Source organism: Triticum aestivum, chromosome 4B (genome assembly GCF_018294505.1).
Source record: "Triticum aestivum cultivar Chinese Spring chromosome 4B, IWGSC CS RefSeq v2.1, whole genome shotgun sequence".
In the NCBI taxonomy this organism is placed as follows: Eukaryota; Viridiplantae; Streptophyta; class Magnoliopsida; order Poales; family Poaceae; genus Triticum; species Triticum aestivum.
Window position 1 is genome coordinate 652,737,827 of NC_057804.1, and position 16,716 is coordinate 652,754,542.

Here is a 16,716-nt window from a genome sequence, read left to right on the forward strand (position 1 = left end):
TGATCAGATCTATGTTTTTATCCATTAAAGTTATTTGAGTCTTCTTTGATCTCTTATATGCATGATTGATTATAGCCTCATATTTCTTCTCCGATATTTGGGTTTTGTTTGGCCAACTTGATCTATTTATCTTGCAATGGGGAGAGGTGCTTTGTGATGGGTTCGATCTTACGGTGCTTGATCCTAGTGACAGAAGGGGAAATGGCATGTATGTATCGTTGTTATTAAGGATAACAAGATGGGTTCTATTTCTACATAAATAGATCTTGTCTACATCATGTCATCGTTCTTATTGCATTACTCTATTTTTTCATGAACTTAATACACTAAATGCATGCTGGATAGCGGTTGATGTGTGGAGTAATAGTAGTAGATGCAGGCAGGAGTCGGTCTACTAATCTTGGACGTGATGCCTATATAATGATCATTGCCTGGATATCGTCATGATTATTTGAAGTTCTATCAATTGCCCATCAGTAATTGTTTTCCCACCATTTGCTATTTTTCTTGAGAGAAGCCACTATTGAAACCTACGGTCCCCGGGTCTCTTCTCATCATATTTGCCTTTGCGATCTATTTTTCTTTGCTTTTATTTTAAATTCCATTAAACCAAAAATACAAAAATAAATTGTTGCACTTTATTTATTTTATGATCTATTTATCCTATCTATCACAACTTTATCATGTCTTCTTGCCAATTCGAGGCATCCTTACCCGGAAGGGATTGACAACCCCTTTAACACGTCAGGTTGTGAGTATTTGTTATTTGTGTGCAGGGGTTGTTTACGTTGTGTTGCTTGGTTCTTCTAACGGTTCGATAACCTTGGTCTCATCGCTGAGGGAAATACCAACTGTCGCTGTGCTGCATCAACCCTTCCTCTTTGGGGAAATACTGACGTAGTTCAAGCAGGCACCAGTGCCGTCCGTTCGACACTTGGATCGGAAGTTCACGGGACAGATCGTGATTGGATCGCGAAGATGTTCGACTACATCAACCACATTTCTTAATGCTTCTGCTTAGCGGTCTACAAGGGTATGTAGATGAAATCTCTCCTCTCGTAGATGGTCATCTCCTAGATTGGATCTTGGTGAGCGTAGGATTATTTTCCCATGCCACGTTCCCCAACAGTGGTATCAGAGCTAGGTCTATGTGTAGATGACATCACGATTAGAACACAAAGGAGTTTGTGGGCATTATTGATATTCAGATTGCGTCCTTCCTTGGTCTTTTCCTGATTCGGCGGTATTGTGGGATGAAGCGGCCCGGACCAACCTTACATGTCCATGTACATGAGACCGGTTCCATCGATAGACATGTGACTTTGTTGCATAAAGATGGCTGGCGGGTGTTTCTCTCTCCCACCTTAGTTGAATCGGATTCTACAAAGGCAGTCCTTGTAGAAGGTTAAATAGCAACTGGCATATCACCTTGTGGCTTTGCATAGGTAAGAATCGTTCTTGCTAGATACCCATAGCATCCACGTAAAACATGCAACGACAATTAGAGGAAGTCTAACTTGTTTTTGCAGGGTATGTTGTGATATGATATGGCCAAAGACATGATGAGATATATTTGATGTATGAGATGGTCATGTTTGTAATAGTTTATATCAACTTGCATGTCGATGCATACGGCAACCGGCAGGAGCTATAGGGTTGTTTTTAGTTATTGTATGACCTGTGTGTTGCTACCTCTTGAGCTTGCATTGGTTTTCCCTTGAAGAGGAAAGGGTGATGCAGCAAAGTAGCGTAAGTATTTCCCTCAGTTTTGAGAACCAAGATATCAATCCAGTAGGAGACGATGCACAAGTCACCGAATACCTGCACAAACAATCAAGAACTTGCAACCAACACGATAAAGGGGTTGTCAATCCCTTCACGGTCACTCGCAAAAGTGAGATCTGGTAGAGATAATAAAGTAAATATTTTTTGGTACTTTTGGTGTATAGATTGGAAAGTAAAGATTGTAAAATAGTAGATCGGAAACTAGCAAGATGTAAAGATTCAATAATATGGAAAAGGGACCCGGGGGCATAGGTTTCACTAGTGGCTTCTCTCGAGATAGCATGTATTACGGTGGGTGAACAAATTACTGCTGAGCAATTGATAGAAAAGAGCATAATTATGATGACATCTAAGGCAATGATCATGAACATAGGCATCACGTCCGTGTCAAGTAGACCAACTCCTGCCTGCATCTACTACCATTACTCCACACATTGATTGCTATCCAGCATGCATCTTGAGTATTAAGTTCATAAAGAATGGAGTAACACATTAAGGAAGATGACATGATGTAGAGGAATTAACTCAAGCAATATGATGAAAACCCCATCTTGTTATCGTCGATGGTAACAATACAATACGTGCCTTGCTGCCCCTACTGTCACTGGGAAAGGACACCGCAAGATTGAACCCAAAGCTAAGCACTTCTCTTGTGGCAAGAAAGATCAATCTAGTAGGCCAAACTAAACCGATAATTCGAAGAGACTTGCAAAGATATCAAATCATGGATATAAGAATTCAGAGAAGAACCAAATAATATTCATAGATAATCTTGATCATAAATCCACAATTCATTGGATCTTGGCAAACACACTGCAAAAGTGCATTACATCGAATAGATCTCCAAGAACATCGAGCAGAACTTTGTATTGAGAATCAAAGAGAGAGAAGAAGCCATCTAGCTAATAACTATGGGCCCGAAGGTCTATGGTAAACTACTTATGCTTCATCGGAGAGGTAATGGTGTTGATGTAGAAGCCCTCCATGATCGAATCCCCCTCCGGCGGATCATCGGAAAAAGCCCCAAGATGGGATCTCACGGGTACAGAAGGTAGCGGCGGTGGAAAGGTGGTTTCGTGGCTCCCCCTGATGTTTTCAGGGTGTAAGAGTATATATAGGCGAAAGAACTAGGTTGGTGGAGCTACGAGGGGGCCATGAGGGAGGGGCGCGCCTAACCCCCTGGGCGCGCCCTCCTGCCTCGTGGCCTCCTTGTTACATCTCCAACTTCATCTCCAAGTCTTCTGGTTTGTGTTCGGTCCAAGAAAGATCATCGCGAAGGTTTCATTCCGTTTGGACTCCGTTTGGTATTCCTTTTCTGCAAAACTCTAAAATGGGCAAAAAAACAAAAACTGGCACCGGGCCTTCGGTTAATAGGTTAGTCCCAAAAATAATATAAAAGATCATATGAAATCTCATTAAACATCCAAAATAGATAATGTAATATCATGGAACAATAAAAATAATATATTTCGTCCGGAGTCTCATCCCGACTTGTGGGAAAATCATAGTCTCCATCATCCTTTCCTCACTGGGACAATGATCTAATAATTAAGATCATCACACTTTAATTTACTTACAACTCAAGAATTACAACTCGATACTTAGAACAAAATATGACTCTATGTGAATGCCTCCGGTGGTGTACCGGGATGTGCAATGATTCAAGAGTGACATGTATGAAAAATTATGAACGGTGGCTTGCCACAAATACGATGTCAACTACATGATCATGCAAAGCAATATGACAATGATGGAGTGTGTCATAATAAATGGAACGGTGGAAAGTTGCATGGCAAAATATCTCGGAATGGCTATGAAAATGCCATAATAGGTAGGTATGGTGGCTGTTTTGAGGAAGGTATATGGTGGGTGTATGGTACCGGCGAAAGTTGCGCGGTACTAGAGAGGCTAGCAATGGTGGAAGTGTGAGAGTGTGTATAATCCATGGACTCAACATTAGTCATAAAGAACTCACATACTTACTGCAAAAATTTATTAGTTATCGAAAAGAAGTACTACTCGCATGCTCCTAGGTGGATAGATTGGTAGGAAAATACCATTGCTCGTCCCCGATCGCCACTCATAAGGAAGGCAATCAATAAGTAAATCATGCTCCAACTTCATCACATAACGGTTCACCATACGTGCATGCTACGGGAATCACAAACTTTAACACAAGTATCTCTCAAATTCACAACTAATCTACTAGCATGACTCTAATATCACCATCTTCATATCTCAAAACAATCATAAAGAATCAAACTTCTCATAGTATTCAATGCACTTTATATGAAAGTTTTCATTATACCCATCTTGGATGCCCATCATATTAGGACTAATTTTATAACCAAAGAAAATTACCATGTTGTTCTAAAAGACTCTCAAAATAATATAAGTGAAGCATGAGAGATCAACAATTTCTATAAAATAAAACCACCGCCGTGCTCTAAAAAGATATAAGTGAAGCACTACAGCAATATTGTCTAGCTCAAAAGATATAAGTGAAGCACATAGAGTATTCTAATAAATCACGATTCATGCATGTCTCTCCCAAAAGGTTTGTACAGCAAGGATGATTGTGGTAAACTAAAAATGCGTAGCTCCCTCAGTTGAGGAAAGTTCGAGAGCCTCTCCAGGACTTGACATCCTGAGATCAAGAAGCTCTCCATTAAAGGGAGATCCTCCATTGCCTTCAAGAAGCTTGCTCCAAAAATAAAGAGCTCTTTCAAGTTGGTGGCCTCCGGTCCAAGCTGTCATGGTAGAGCTCCCAGCTTGGGGCAGCCAAGAAGCTCCAACCTCTTCAGGCATGGCAGTAGCTGTATCAACGGAGAAGTCTCGGTCTCTCCCTCTTCTCTTCAACGCGGCGTAGTATGGAAAAGGTTGTAGCCTCTAATGATTGGAGGTCACCACAATAACTTTCGTCTCTTGACAAGTGTTGAGCAAGTTGCCTCAATAGATCATGCATTTTGCACATGCTATAGTCAAAATGTAAAGGTTCTAGTTGCAGTAGATTCCTATACATCAACTCATAGTAATATTATTCAGCTATATCCTCCAGAAGTTGGTCTTCTTCTCCTCAACAAAGCCTTCAGCAACCCAAAGCCTGATAAGATCATCTCGGTACATGTACTGATCTTCTGGGTATAAGATCAAACAGAGGAAGCATGGCTTCAAATGCCGTGGCAGATCATCATAACTCAAATGTAGAGCACTTCTGAGCTCGATTGGAAGATTGCACATAGACCATGCACTTCTCTCCATAATCTTTCTCCACTCATTATGAGTTCTCTCTTTAGTTTCTACAACACTAGCAGTAACTTTGATTGCAAGGGGAAGCCCATGATACGTCTCCAACGTGTCTATAATTTTTGATTGTTTCATGCTATTATATTACCTGTTTTGGATGTTTATGGGCTTTATTTTATACATCTTTATCATTTTTGGGACTAACCTACTAACCGGAAGCCCAGCCCATATTCCGGTTTTTTTTTGCCTATTTCAGTATTTCGAAGAAAAGGAATATCAAACTGAGTCCAAACAGAATGAAACCTTCGGGAATGTGATTTTTGGAACGAACAAGATCCGAAGAGCTTGGAGTGCAAGTCAAGAAACAACCGGAGCCTCCACGAGATAGGAGGGCGCCCCCCCCCTATAGGGCGCGCCCCCTGTCTCGTGGGCCCCTCAGGCATCCACCGACGTACCTCTTCCTCCTATATATACCCACGGACCCCGAAAACATCCAGGGGCACCGCGAAACACAATTTCCACCACCGTAACCTTTTGTATCCGCGAGATCCCATCTTGGAGCCTTCGCCGGCACTCTGCCGGAGGGGGAATCGACCATGGAGGGCCTCTACATCAACATCCTTGCCCCTCCTATGACTTGTGAGTAGTTTACCACACACCTACGGGTCCATAGTTATTAGCTAGATGGCTTCTTCTCTCTTTTTGGATCTCAATACAATGTTCTCCCCCTCTCTTGTGGAGATCTATTCGATGTAATCTCTTTTTGCGGTGTGTTTGTCGAGATCCGGTGAATTGTGGGTTTATGATCAGATTTATCTATGGATATTAATTGAATCTTCTCTGAATTCTTTTATGTATGATTGAGTTATCTTTGCAAGTCTCTTCGAATTATCGGTTTGGTTTGGCCTACTAGATTGATCTTTCTTGCCATGGGAGAAGTGCTTAGCTTTGGGTTCAATCTTGCGGTGTTCTTACCCAGTGACAGAAAGGGTTGCAAGACACGTATTGTATTATTGCCATCGAGGATAACAAGATGGGGTTTATATCATATTGCATGAGTTTATCCCTCTACATCATGTCATCTTGCTTAATGCGTTACTCTGTTCTTATGAACTTAATACTCTAGATGCATGCTGGATAGCGGTCGATGTGTGGAGTAATAGTAGTAGATGCAGGCAGGAGTCGGACTACTTGTTATGGACGTGATGCCTATATACATGATCATGCCTAGATAATCTCATAACTATGCGCTTTTCTATCAATTGCTCGACAGTAATTTGTTCACCCACCATAATACTTATGCTCTCGAGAGAAGCCTCTAGTGAAACATATGGCCCCCGGGTCTATCTCTTATCATATTTGCTTTCAATCTACTTTTATTTGCATCTTTACTTTCTTGCATCTATATTATAAAAATACCAAAAATATATTTATCTTATCATACTATCTCTATCAGATATCACTTTCGCAAGTGGCCATGAAGGGATTGACAACCCCTTTATTGCGTTGGTTGCGAGTTCTCAGTTTGTTTGTGTAGGCGCGTGGGACTTTTGAGGAGCCTCCTACTGGATTGATACCTTGGTTCTCAAAAACTGAGGGAAATACTTACGCTGCACTTGCTGCATGACCCTCTCCTCTTCGGGGAAAACCAACGCTAGCTCAAGACATAGTAAGAAGGATTTCTGGCGTCGTTGCTGGGGAGGTCTTCGCTCAAGCCAAGACATACCAAGTACCTATCACAAACCTGTCTCCCTCCCATTTACATTATTTGCCATTTGCCTCTCGTTTTCCTCTACCCCACTTCACCCTTGCCGTTTTATTTGCCCTCTCTTTTCCAATCTCCTCCTCTCTTTTCTGTTTGCCTTCTCGTTGCCATGGGCGAATCAAAAATAACTAAGGGATTCCTCCCGAGTTCTAGTGCCTTGGATAACCCCTCTATCCTCTCTAAGCTCATAAACAATGATGCTACGGAAAGACCCACCGGGGTCACCAATGAGAGTTTAAATGATTTTGATGAAGATGACTCCGGAATTTATGCTATTTGTTTGATGAATCTTTAAAAGATGCTTGGGATAGGTTATTCAGGATTAGGGCTAGCTATGTGCCTCAATATCAAATTAATGTTTACTTAAAAAGTTTCTATGTTGGCTTGCCCGCTTCTTTCAACAAGTTCTAGATTCTATTTTTGAGGAAGGTTTTCTTGAAGGGGATGCTATAGATACCTATGAAAAAATGAAAACCATATTTGGGCACCCTTTAAATGATAAAGTTGAATCAACCACTCTCTTGTGCTTTTATCAAAATGAAATTATCAAAGAAATGAAGTCTAGCTTAGATGCAAATTTCCGTAACATGCTTAATCTTACTTCATCCATTAATGGCAATGTTCTTACCCTGAATAAAAGGATGAATGCCATAGAAAGGAGATCCTCTCTTGCTACTTATGAATCAAGTGCCAAAGATGGCACTCGTTAGATCTATCCTTGCTTTTATGCCTAGCTAGGGGCGTTAAATGATAGCGCTAGTTGGGAGGCAACCCAATTTTCTTTATGTTCTTTGTTTTTGTTCCTGTTTAGTGTTAAATTTTGTTTCTACTTTCTGTTTAGATGTGTTTTTATCTTTTGTTTAGTGTCTGTGCCAAGTAGAACCTATAGGATAAACTATGATGATGGTTGATTTGATTCTGCTGAAAAACAGAAACATTGCGCTCACGAGAAAAAATTCAATAAATCACAGAAACGAGCTTTTGCATCGATTATTTTTGCTTATGTTCACTAAAAAAAATTTCCAGTACTTCTTATTTTGGTAGGATATTTAGAGTTCCAGAAGTTTGCGTTAGTTACAGATTTCTACAGACTGTTCTGTTTTTGACAGATTCTGTTTTTCGTGTGTTGTTTGCTTATTTCAATGCATCTATGGCTAATAAATTAGTTTATAAACCATAAGGAAGTTGGAATACAGTAGGTTTAACACCCAAATAAATAAAGAATGAGTTCATTACATTACCTTATGTGGTGTTTTTGTTTTCTTTCACTAACGGAGCTTATAAGATTTCCTGTTGAGTTTTGTGTTGTGAAGTTTTCATGTTTTGGGTAAAGCTTTTATGGACTATATGGAATAAAGAGTGGCAAGAGCCTAAGCTTGGGGATGCCCAAGGCACCCCAAAGGCACCCCAAGATATTCAAGAATAGCCAAAAGCCTAAGCTTGGGGATGCCCCGGGAAGGCATCCCCTCTTTCGTCTTCGTTCATTGGTAACTTTACTTGGAGCTATATTTTTATTCACCACATGATATGTGTTTTGCTTGGAGCGTCATGTATTATATTAGTCTTTGCTTTTTAGTTTTTACCACAATCATCCTTGCTGTATACACTTTTTGGGAGAAGCCTATTTGATTAGAATTTGCTAGAATACTCTATGTGCTTCACTTATATCTTTTGAGCTTGATAGTTTTTGCTCTAGTGCTTCACTTATATTTTTTTAGAGCATGGTGGTATCTTAATTTTGAAGAAATTGCTAGTCTCTCATGCTTCTTATATTATTTTGAGAGTATTTTAGAACAGCATGGTATTTGCTATGGTTACAAAGTTGGTCCTAGAATGGTGAGCATCCAACTTGGGTATAATAAAAACTATCATAGGAAGTGAATTGGATGCTATGATCAATTTGATACTTGATAATTGTTTTGAGATATGGAGGTAGTGATATTAAAGTCATGCTAGTTGGGTGATTATGAATTTAAAGAATGCTTGTGTTGAAGTTAGCAAGTCCCGTAGCATGCACGTATGGTTAAAGTTATGTAACAAATTTGAAACATGAAGTGTACCTGGCTTGTGCATCCTTATGAGTGGCGGTCGGGGACGAGCGATGGTCTTTTCCTACCAATCTATCCCCCTAGGAGCATGCGTGTAGTACTTGGTTTTTGATGACTTCTAAATTTTTGCAATAAGTATATGAGTTCTTTTGACTAATGTTGAGTCCATGGATTATACGCACTTTTACCTTTCCACCATTGCTAGCCTCTTCGGTACCGTGCATTGCCCTTTCTCACCTTGAGAGTTAGTGCAAACTTCGCCGGTGCATCCAAACCCCGTGATACGATACGCTCTATCACACATAAACCTCCTTATATCTTCCTCAAAACAGCCACCATAGCTACCTATTTATGGTGTTTCCATAGCCATTCCGAGATATATTGCCATGCAACTTTCCACCATTCCGTTTATCATCATCATGACATACATTACTTTTGTCATATTGCCATTGCATGATCATGTAGTTGACATCATATTTGTGGCAAAGCCACCATGAATTATTTTTCATACATGTCACTCTTGATTCATTGCACCATCCCGGCACACCGCCGGAGGCATTCATATAGAGTCATATCTTGTTCTAGTTTCGAGTTGTAATTCATATGTTGTAATCAATAGAAGTGTGATGATCATCATTTTTAGAGCATTGCCCAAAGAAAAAAAAGAATAAAGGCCAAAAAAAGGCCCAAAAAGAAGAAAAAGAAAAAAAAGGGCAATGCTACTATCTCTTTTTCCACACTTGTGCTTCAAAGTAGCACCTTGTTCTTCATGTAGTGAGTCTCATATATTGTGCTTCAAAGTAGCACCATGTTTTTCATATAGTGAGTCTCATAAGTTATCTTTTTCATACTAGTGGGAATTTTTCATTATAGAACTTGGCTTGTTTATTCCTACGTTGGGCTTCCTCAAATGCCCTAGGTCTTCGTGAGCAAGCAAGTTGGATGCACACCCACTAGTTTTCTTTTGTTGAGCATTCATTTATAGCTCTAGTGCATCCATTGCATGGCAATCCCTAATCCTCATGTTGACATCAATTAATGGGCATCTCCATAGCCCGTTGATTATCCTCGTCAATGTGAGACTCTCTCCTTTTTGTCTTCTCCACACAATCCCCATCATCATATTCTATTCCACGCATAGTGCTATATCCATGGCTCACGCTCATGTATTGCGTGAAGGTTGAAAAAGTTTGAGATTATTGTATGACACAATTGCTTGGCTTGTCATCGGGGGTATAGAAGTTGGGAACATCTTTGTGTGACGAAAATGAAGCATAGCCTAACTATATGATTTTGTAGGGATGAACTTTCTTTTGCTATGTTATTTTGAGAAGACATGATTACTTTGATTAGTATGCTTGAAGTGTTACTATTTATTTTATCAATATGAACTTTTATTTTGAATCATTTGGATCTGAACATTCTTGCCACAATAAAGAAAATTATATTAAGATTTATGCTAGGTAGCATTCCACATCAAAAATTCTCTTTTTATCATTTACCTACTCGAGGACGAGTAGGAATTAAGCTTGGGGATGCTTGATACGTCTCCAACGTATCTATACTTTTTGTTTGTTCCATGCTATTATATTACCTGTTTTGGATGTTTATGGGCATTATTTTATACATCTTTATCATTTTTGGGACTATACTACTAACCGGAGGCCCAGCCCATATTGCTGTTTATTTGCCTATTTCAGTATTTCGAAGAAAAGGAATATCAAACGGAGTCCAAACGGAATGAAACCTTCGGGAACGTGATTTTTGAAATGAACAAGATCCGGAGAGCGTGGAGTGCAAGTCAAGAAACAATCGGAGCCTCCACGAGATAGGAGGGCGCCCCCCTGTAGGGCACGCCCCTTGTCTCGTGGGCCCCTCGGGCGTCCACCGACGTACCTCTTCCTCCTATATATACCTACGGACCCCGAAAACATCCAGGGGCACCACGAAACACAATTTCCACCACCGTAACATTCTGTATCCGCGAGATCCCATCTTGGAGCCTTCGCTGGCACCCTGCCGGAGGGGGAATCAACCACGGAGGGCCTCTACATCAACATCCTTGCCCCTCCTATGAGTTGTGAGTAGTTTACCATAGACCTACGGGTCCATAGTTATTAGCTAGATGGCTTCTTCTCTCTTTTTGGATCTCAATACAATGTTCTCCCCCTCTCTTGTGGAGATCTATTCGATGTAATCTCTTTTTGCGGTGTGTTTGTTGAGATCCGATGAATTGTGGGTTTATGATCAGATTTATCTATGGATATTAATTGAATCTTCTCTGAATTCTTTTATGTATGATTGAGTTATCTTTGCAAGTCTCTTCGAATTATCGGTTTGGTTTGGCCTACTAGATTGATCTTTCTTGCCATGGGAGAAGTGCTTAGCTTTGGGTTCAATCTTGCGGTGTTCTTACCCAGTGACAGAAAGAGTTGCAAGACACGTATTGTATTGTTGCCATCGAGGATAACAAGATGGGGTTTATATCATATTGCATGAGTTTATCCCTCTACATCATGTCATCTTGCTTAATGCGTTACTCTGTTCTGATGAACTTAATACTCTAGATGCATGCTGGATAGCGGTCGATGTGTGGAGTAATAGTAGTAGATGCAGGCAGGAGTCGGTCTACTTGTTATGGACGTGATGCCTATATACATGATCGTGCCTAGATAATCTCATAACTATACGCTTTTCTATCAATTGCTCGGCAGTAATTTGTTCACCCACCGTAATACTTATGCTCTCGAGAGAAGCCTCTAGTGAAACCTATGGCCCCCGGGTCTATCTCTTATCATATTTGCTTTCAATCTACTTTTATTTGCATCTTTACTTTCTTGCATCTGTATTATAAAAATACCAAAAATATATTTATCTTATCATACTATCTCTATCAGATCTCACTTTCGCAAGTGGCCGTGAAGGGATTGACAACCCCTTTATTGCGTTGGTTGTGAGTTCTCAGTTTGTTTGTGTAGGCGCGTGGGACTTTTGAGGATCCTCCTACTGGATTGGTACCTTGGTTCTCAAAAACTGAGGGAAATACTTACGCTACACTTGCTGCATCACCCTCTCCTCGTCGAGGAAAACCAACTCTAGCTCAAGATGTAGCAGCCCACCACATTTACGCACAATTTCCAAGCCTATACGCCTAAGGTTTTGCACATCATTTTCTTGATTAATGTTCATACTCTTCCAAAGCAGTTCCCATCCTACATCTAATGCCATCAACACAACTCGAAGCACATCTTCCACCCCAATTACATGTGCAAGTGTATCATGTCGAGTGGTTACTAGAATTACTCCTGTTGCAGGAGCATGTAATGGAACTCTTAGTAGATTGGTCCACACCTGAGGCTGCCAAACATCATCTAGCACAGGGAAGAAACTTTTTCCTCGAATGGCCTCTGCAACCTTGTTGCTGAGCTCTCCCACAGTTTCACCTTGCTCTTTATGTACACCAAAATTTCGAAGAACTTCTTTCAATAGAGAAACCTCAGAGTACTCCTGAGAAACACAGATCCATGCTCGGTAGCTAAATGCTCCTTTTATTTTTGTGTCATTATATATTATCTGAGCTAGAGTAGTCTTCCCAACCCCTCCTGTTCCAGTAATACCAACCTTGTAAGCCTTCTTTTCCTTTTGTCGAAGCACCAGTTCAACCAATCTTGTGCAAGCATGTAAAGTTTCCTTTCCCACAAGATTAGACTACACAAGGTGGCAAGTTCTCATCTGCTTCACCACTGGAGCTTCCGCTTTATGCTGCATACTCTGGAGCTTTAAAAATCGTGCCCCCAACTCTGAAATCCTCTCAAGTTCTCCATTAAAACCTCTGATTTTTATGGCAATGTCAAGACGCTACTTACAACTTGGAATGCATGTGAAAAATGAAATCCCACCACATTTAGTTGCCTTTGTTGATGAGGAATTATGTCCAGCTAGTAACTTGCCTCCTTCAAATCTCACCAAGTCCATAATGTCATCGGCATAATACATAGGATCTTTCATCTCACCAAGCCAATTGTTGACTGCTGACTCTTCTGTCCTCCTTTCTTCAGCATCATTGAAAAAGCATTGTATTTGAGTCATTGTTTGTTGCAGGCCTCCAAGACCTTTAGTTACTCCTAGAATAAGAACCTCCTCTTCTGTAATTATTTCTTGCAATCTTTTGGCACATGATCCAACAAGAGAAACCAGTATGGCTGCCATCAGACAAACTTGATGAGTTTAATCCACCAATTTACAAAGAAATTTCACTTGAAGTGTGGAAAATTTGCTGGCTGGCAATAAATACACAACATGTGTTAATATGGTTCAAAAGGTAGACAATGTTCACTAAATTCATTCCTCAAAAAGAAAGTTAACTAAATTAATTCCTAAAAAAATGCTCACTAAATTCATATCCTTGTAACTGAAATTCAGAGACAATACCATTACTTTGATGTTTAAATCCTGAATAAAATAGTCTACAGGAGGTTAGAGCTATGGAACTTCAATAATAGCTCTAGTGCGCTTTGCACAGCATGCATGTGAGTAGAAGTTCTGAACAATAGGACAAGCCAATTACTTCTACATACTAGCATAAGTACGAACGTTATTAAAGCATTCAAAATGAAACTACACTAGGTAATCTGATCATAAATCAATCTAATCAACTCCAATGGTAAGGTGCAAAGGAAAAAAATCCACATCCATGTTTGATAAATTCAGCAGTAGCGGGTACCCGTTTTGCTATTTTAGCTTTTACTAGTGAAGTATCAACTCTTGACTTAGCATTGTGTCCTTCTGTTCCATATCATTTCTTTTAGTCCATAAGTTACTTTTTTTCCCTTCGTATGAACCTCAAGTGATATTCAATTAGTTCACCCATGATGAGATTTCTAGCAGTTCAATCTTTGTCTGGTTATCCATCTTCTAGACAACAAATTGTAACTATTTCTTCACACGGTAGCATAGAGTCACATGATAACACATTTCATTGTAGTAGTACCATGGAAAGAAAGATGGAAGATTTGGAATCCAGTACAAATATTACCTTTCAAACCAACCTTAAAGCAAGAAATAAACAATCGGTAACAATAATCGAATTAATGATCTCACGTAAGCAGATTGCTCCAGTGGTCAACCAATCACCACTTCAAGATCTTGATGAACCCATAACTACTTAAGATCTAGATGGCCGAATCCAAGGGAGATGGAATGTAACTGTTGAGTAGACCGACATATAGAAGAGAAATCAGAGGATTATCAGCAAATTACCAAAGGAATCAACACTGCAACACATATAAAAGGGGGAAAAGAGAAGGTGAACTACATGCTTCCCTTGTAAGAAAGAGAACTGGTTCAGTGAATACAACAAGAAGTACCACTAAAGAGTCATTTGAACTAGAGAAAATACCTGAATAAGTTAAATTATTAGATTGCTGCAGCAGAGCAGGATGTGTTCGTATGAATTGTTGCCTCCCAATAGTATATCTTTGCTAAGCAGTCCGGCAAACAATAAGAACATGCACAGCAATCATAGAGCATGTGCTGAGTCTGCACGATCAGCAGGTTCAAATAAGGTATAAGTTCAAAAAGGTCAAGATAAGAAAAAGGATGAAATGTGTACCCTATTGATTGAAGGACATGTTGGCGCGCGAAATCGCCGTGCAACACCAAGATAACCGTCGTGCTTTCGTGACAACGAACGATTACTTTCTGAGCAAAGCAACAAAGATCCATCTAGGTAAGAAAGAGTACCTAGATCTGCATCTACTAAGTATGCCCTGAAATTCATGTTATGATCTGGTCTTTCCCAAAGCTAGGGCTTCTTTTCCCATCCCTATCCTCCGCGTCAACCTGTACCGGACCCAGAGTGAAAACTAAAAAGAGAATGAAGTCTTGAAAACTTTTAATTAATAAATATTCGTGCGCCTACTTTTCTTATGCTTCTCTACCCCATTATAGATAGTTGGGTAGAGAGAGAGGGATAGCAAGGACTTGAAAAGGGAAGGTTTTTTACGGCTAAGATGTTTCAGTTCGCCCCGACATGAAGCTACCACTTCTCTCCTATTGTTTGAAGTTGTTATCTCATTGCCCCCTTTTAGTAGCACCTCTGACCTCTATCGCTCAGAGCACAAATTGTTGTGCTCCTCACTGCTCAAGGGACTTCTTATTTTCTTCTCACCCTTCAAGAAATTGGGCCAGCTGAACTCTTTCTCTTTTGGTAGTGGATTCCCTCTTCAACTACATGCAAACGAAAAAAGTGCAATGTTTCCGTTTTTTTTGGATCGCATTCCTCCAGCTTTTGTTCTTTCTGACGAAAATCACTCTTCTTTACTGGGATTCCAGTACGCGACTATTGCTTTTGCTTTCACCACTCGTAAAAATAGTGATCTTATATTTCTATTGCAAAATGGAGAGGGAACTACTCGCTAATAGTAGTAAAACCACCCTGCTCTTCTTGGTTAGTATGGAGAGAAGTTATCCGAAAGGTTGAAAGATGCCAACATGAGCTAGCGTCTCGTTATGCTTAATAGCATTCCAATCTTTTAATAATAATCACTACTTGTATCTCTATTGCTTCGCTTGGTTTTGATTAGTTTCACTACTTCAAATAAAACAATGAACATTTTCCTGTGTGGCCAAAGGGACTATGTTCCTAAAGTTCGAATTGATCATTCAATCGATCTAGGAATCATGCATGGCACAAGGTAAAGGATGGAATGAGACATCTGATAAAGAGCCTAGAATGACCTTTCCCAATCTTTTGATGGGTAAGAATAAGAACTCTGTTGTATCGATGCACTGTTCTTAGACGAGATTGAACACAAAAAAAGGTGCATCAAGGCGTGAATAAGGAAGAAGTCACCTTTGTCGGTTTTCAAATTGAGGACCAACTGTGCCCCAAAAGTGAGAGAAGAGATCTCAAAAGACCGACACCCACATCAAGAGAAACAGACGAAGCAGCTCAAGCGGAGCTAGAAATGGAAGCCGAAGCAGCATCTTCTTCCTTTTTCCATACAAAGAAAGGTGCCTTCGCTTAGATTTTTTTCTATTGATCAGAATTCCTTAGAAGAAATTGGAAGAAAACCATAGCGAAACGGTTGAACCTTAGCGAAGTATTTTGGGTTCATTACAACCTTCTCCTGTTCATAATAGGAAAATAGGAATGAAGTAGCTCACCTAAAGAGGAACTACAATTCTTCTTTACTTCGATCAAGAAACTAGATTCTCAATAGAGTTGCTTACTACGAAAAGAAAGATGCCCCACCTTTAGTGATTAGATGGATCACTAGCCCTTACTCTCAGTCACTGATTCAAGAACGAATACCGAGACAGAAAAAAACCCTTGCTGGTCTACTGCTTGATGGCTTTACATTGCTAAAGAATCCGTAATGGACAGCAAGAACTTTGAATCAAGAAAAGTACCAAATCGATTGGAAATGTACGCTCCTGTGGGAGCCGAACCCACCGCATAGGTGCCTTGTTCTACCAAGAGATGAACTAAGGAGCGGAAACCCCTACATCAGTTCTTTGTACCGCCCAAAAGGGCACGAGAGAAAAAACAAAACCAATAAAAGATCAGACGAGATGGAATTGGTAACGTGAACGTCTTTTCGTCTTCTTGCCTTAGTTTCATATAACTCAACCTCGCTTTACAAAAAAGAAGTACTGATTGAGATTTCCCGTTTCTATTACTTACTAAATTTCTTGTCTACTGGCTGGAAACTTGAAAGGCTTACCATGGGATCGAAGGCAGAAGAACTTTTAGGATTGGCTAGAGGGGAACTACTCCCCCAATCCCATTTTTTCATGGGAACCCGATGTTATTAGATTCTATTCATTCATTCTGAATCTTTTATCATATCGCTTATTACGTCTATCTTT

General features: G+C 40.0%; 1 pseudogene; it reads right to left on the reverse strand.

Annotated features, from left to right (window-relative positions):
* Positions 1 to 4,606: 4,606 nt before the first annotated feature.
* Positions 4,607 to 12,933, reverse strand: LOC123090362 (putative disease resistance protein RGA4; annotated as a pseudogene).
* Between the last annotated feature and the right edge of the window lie 3,783 nt (positions 12,934 to 16,716).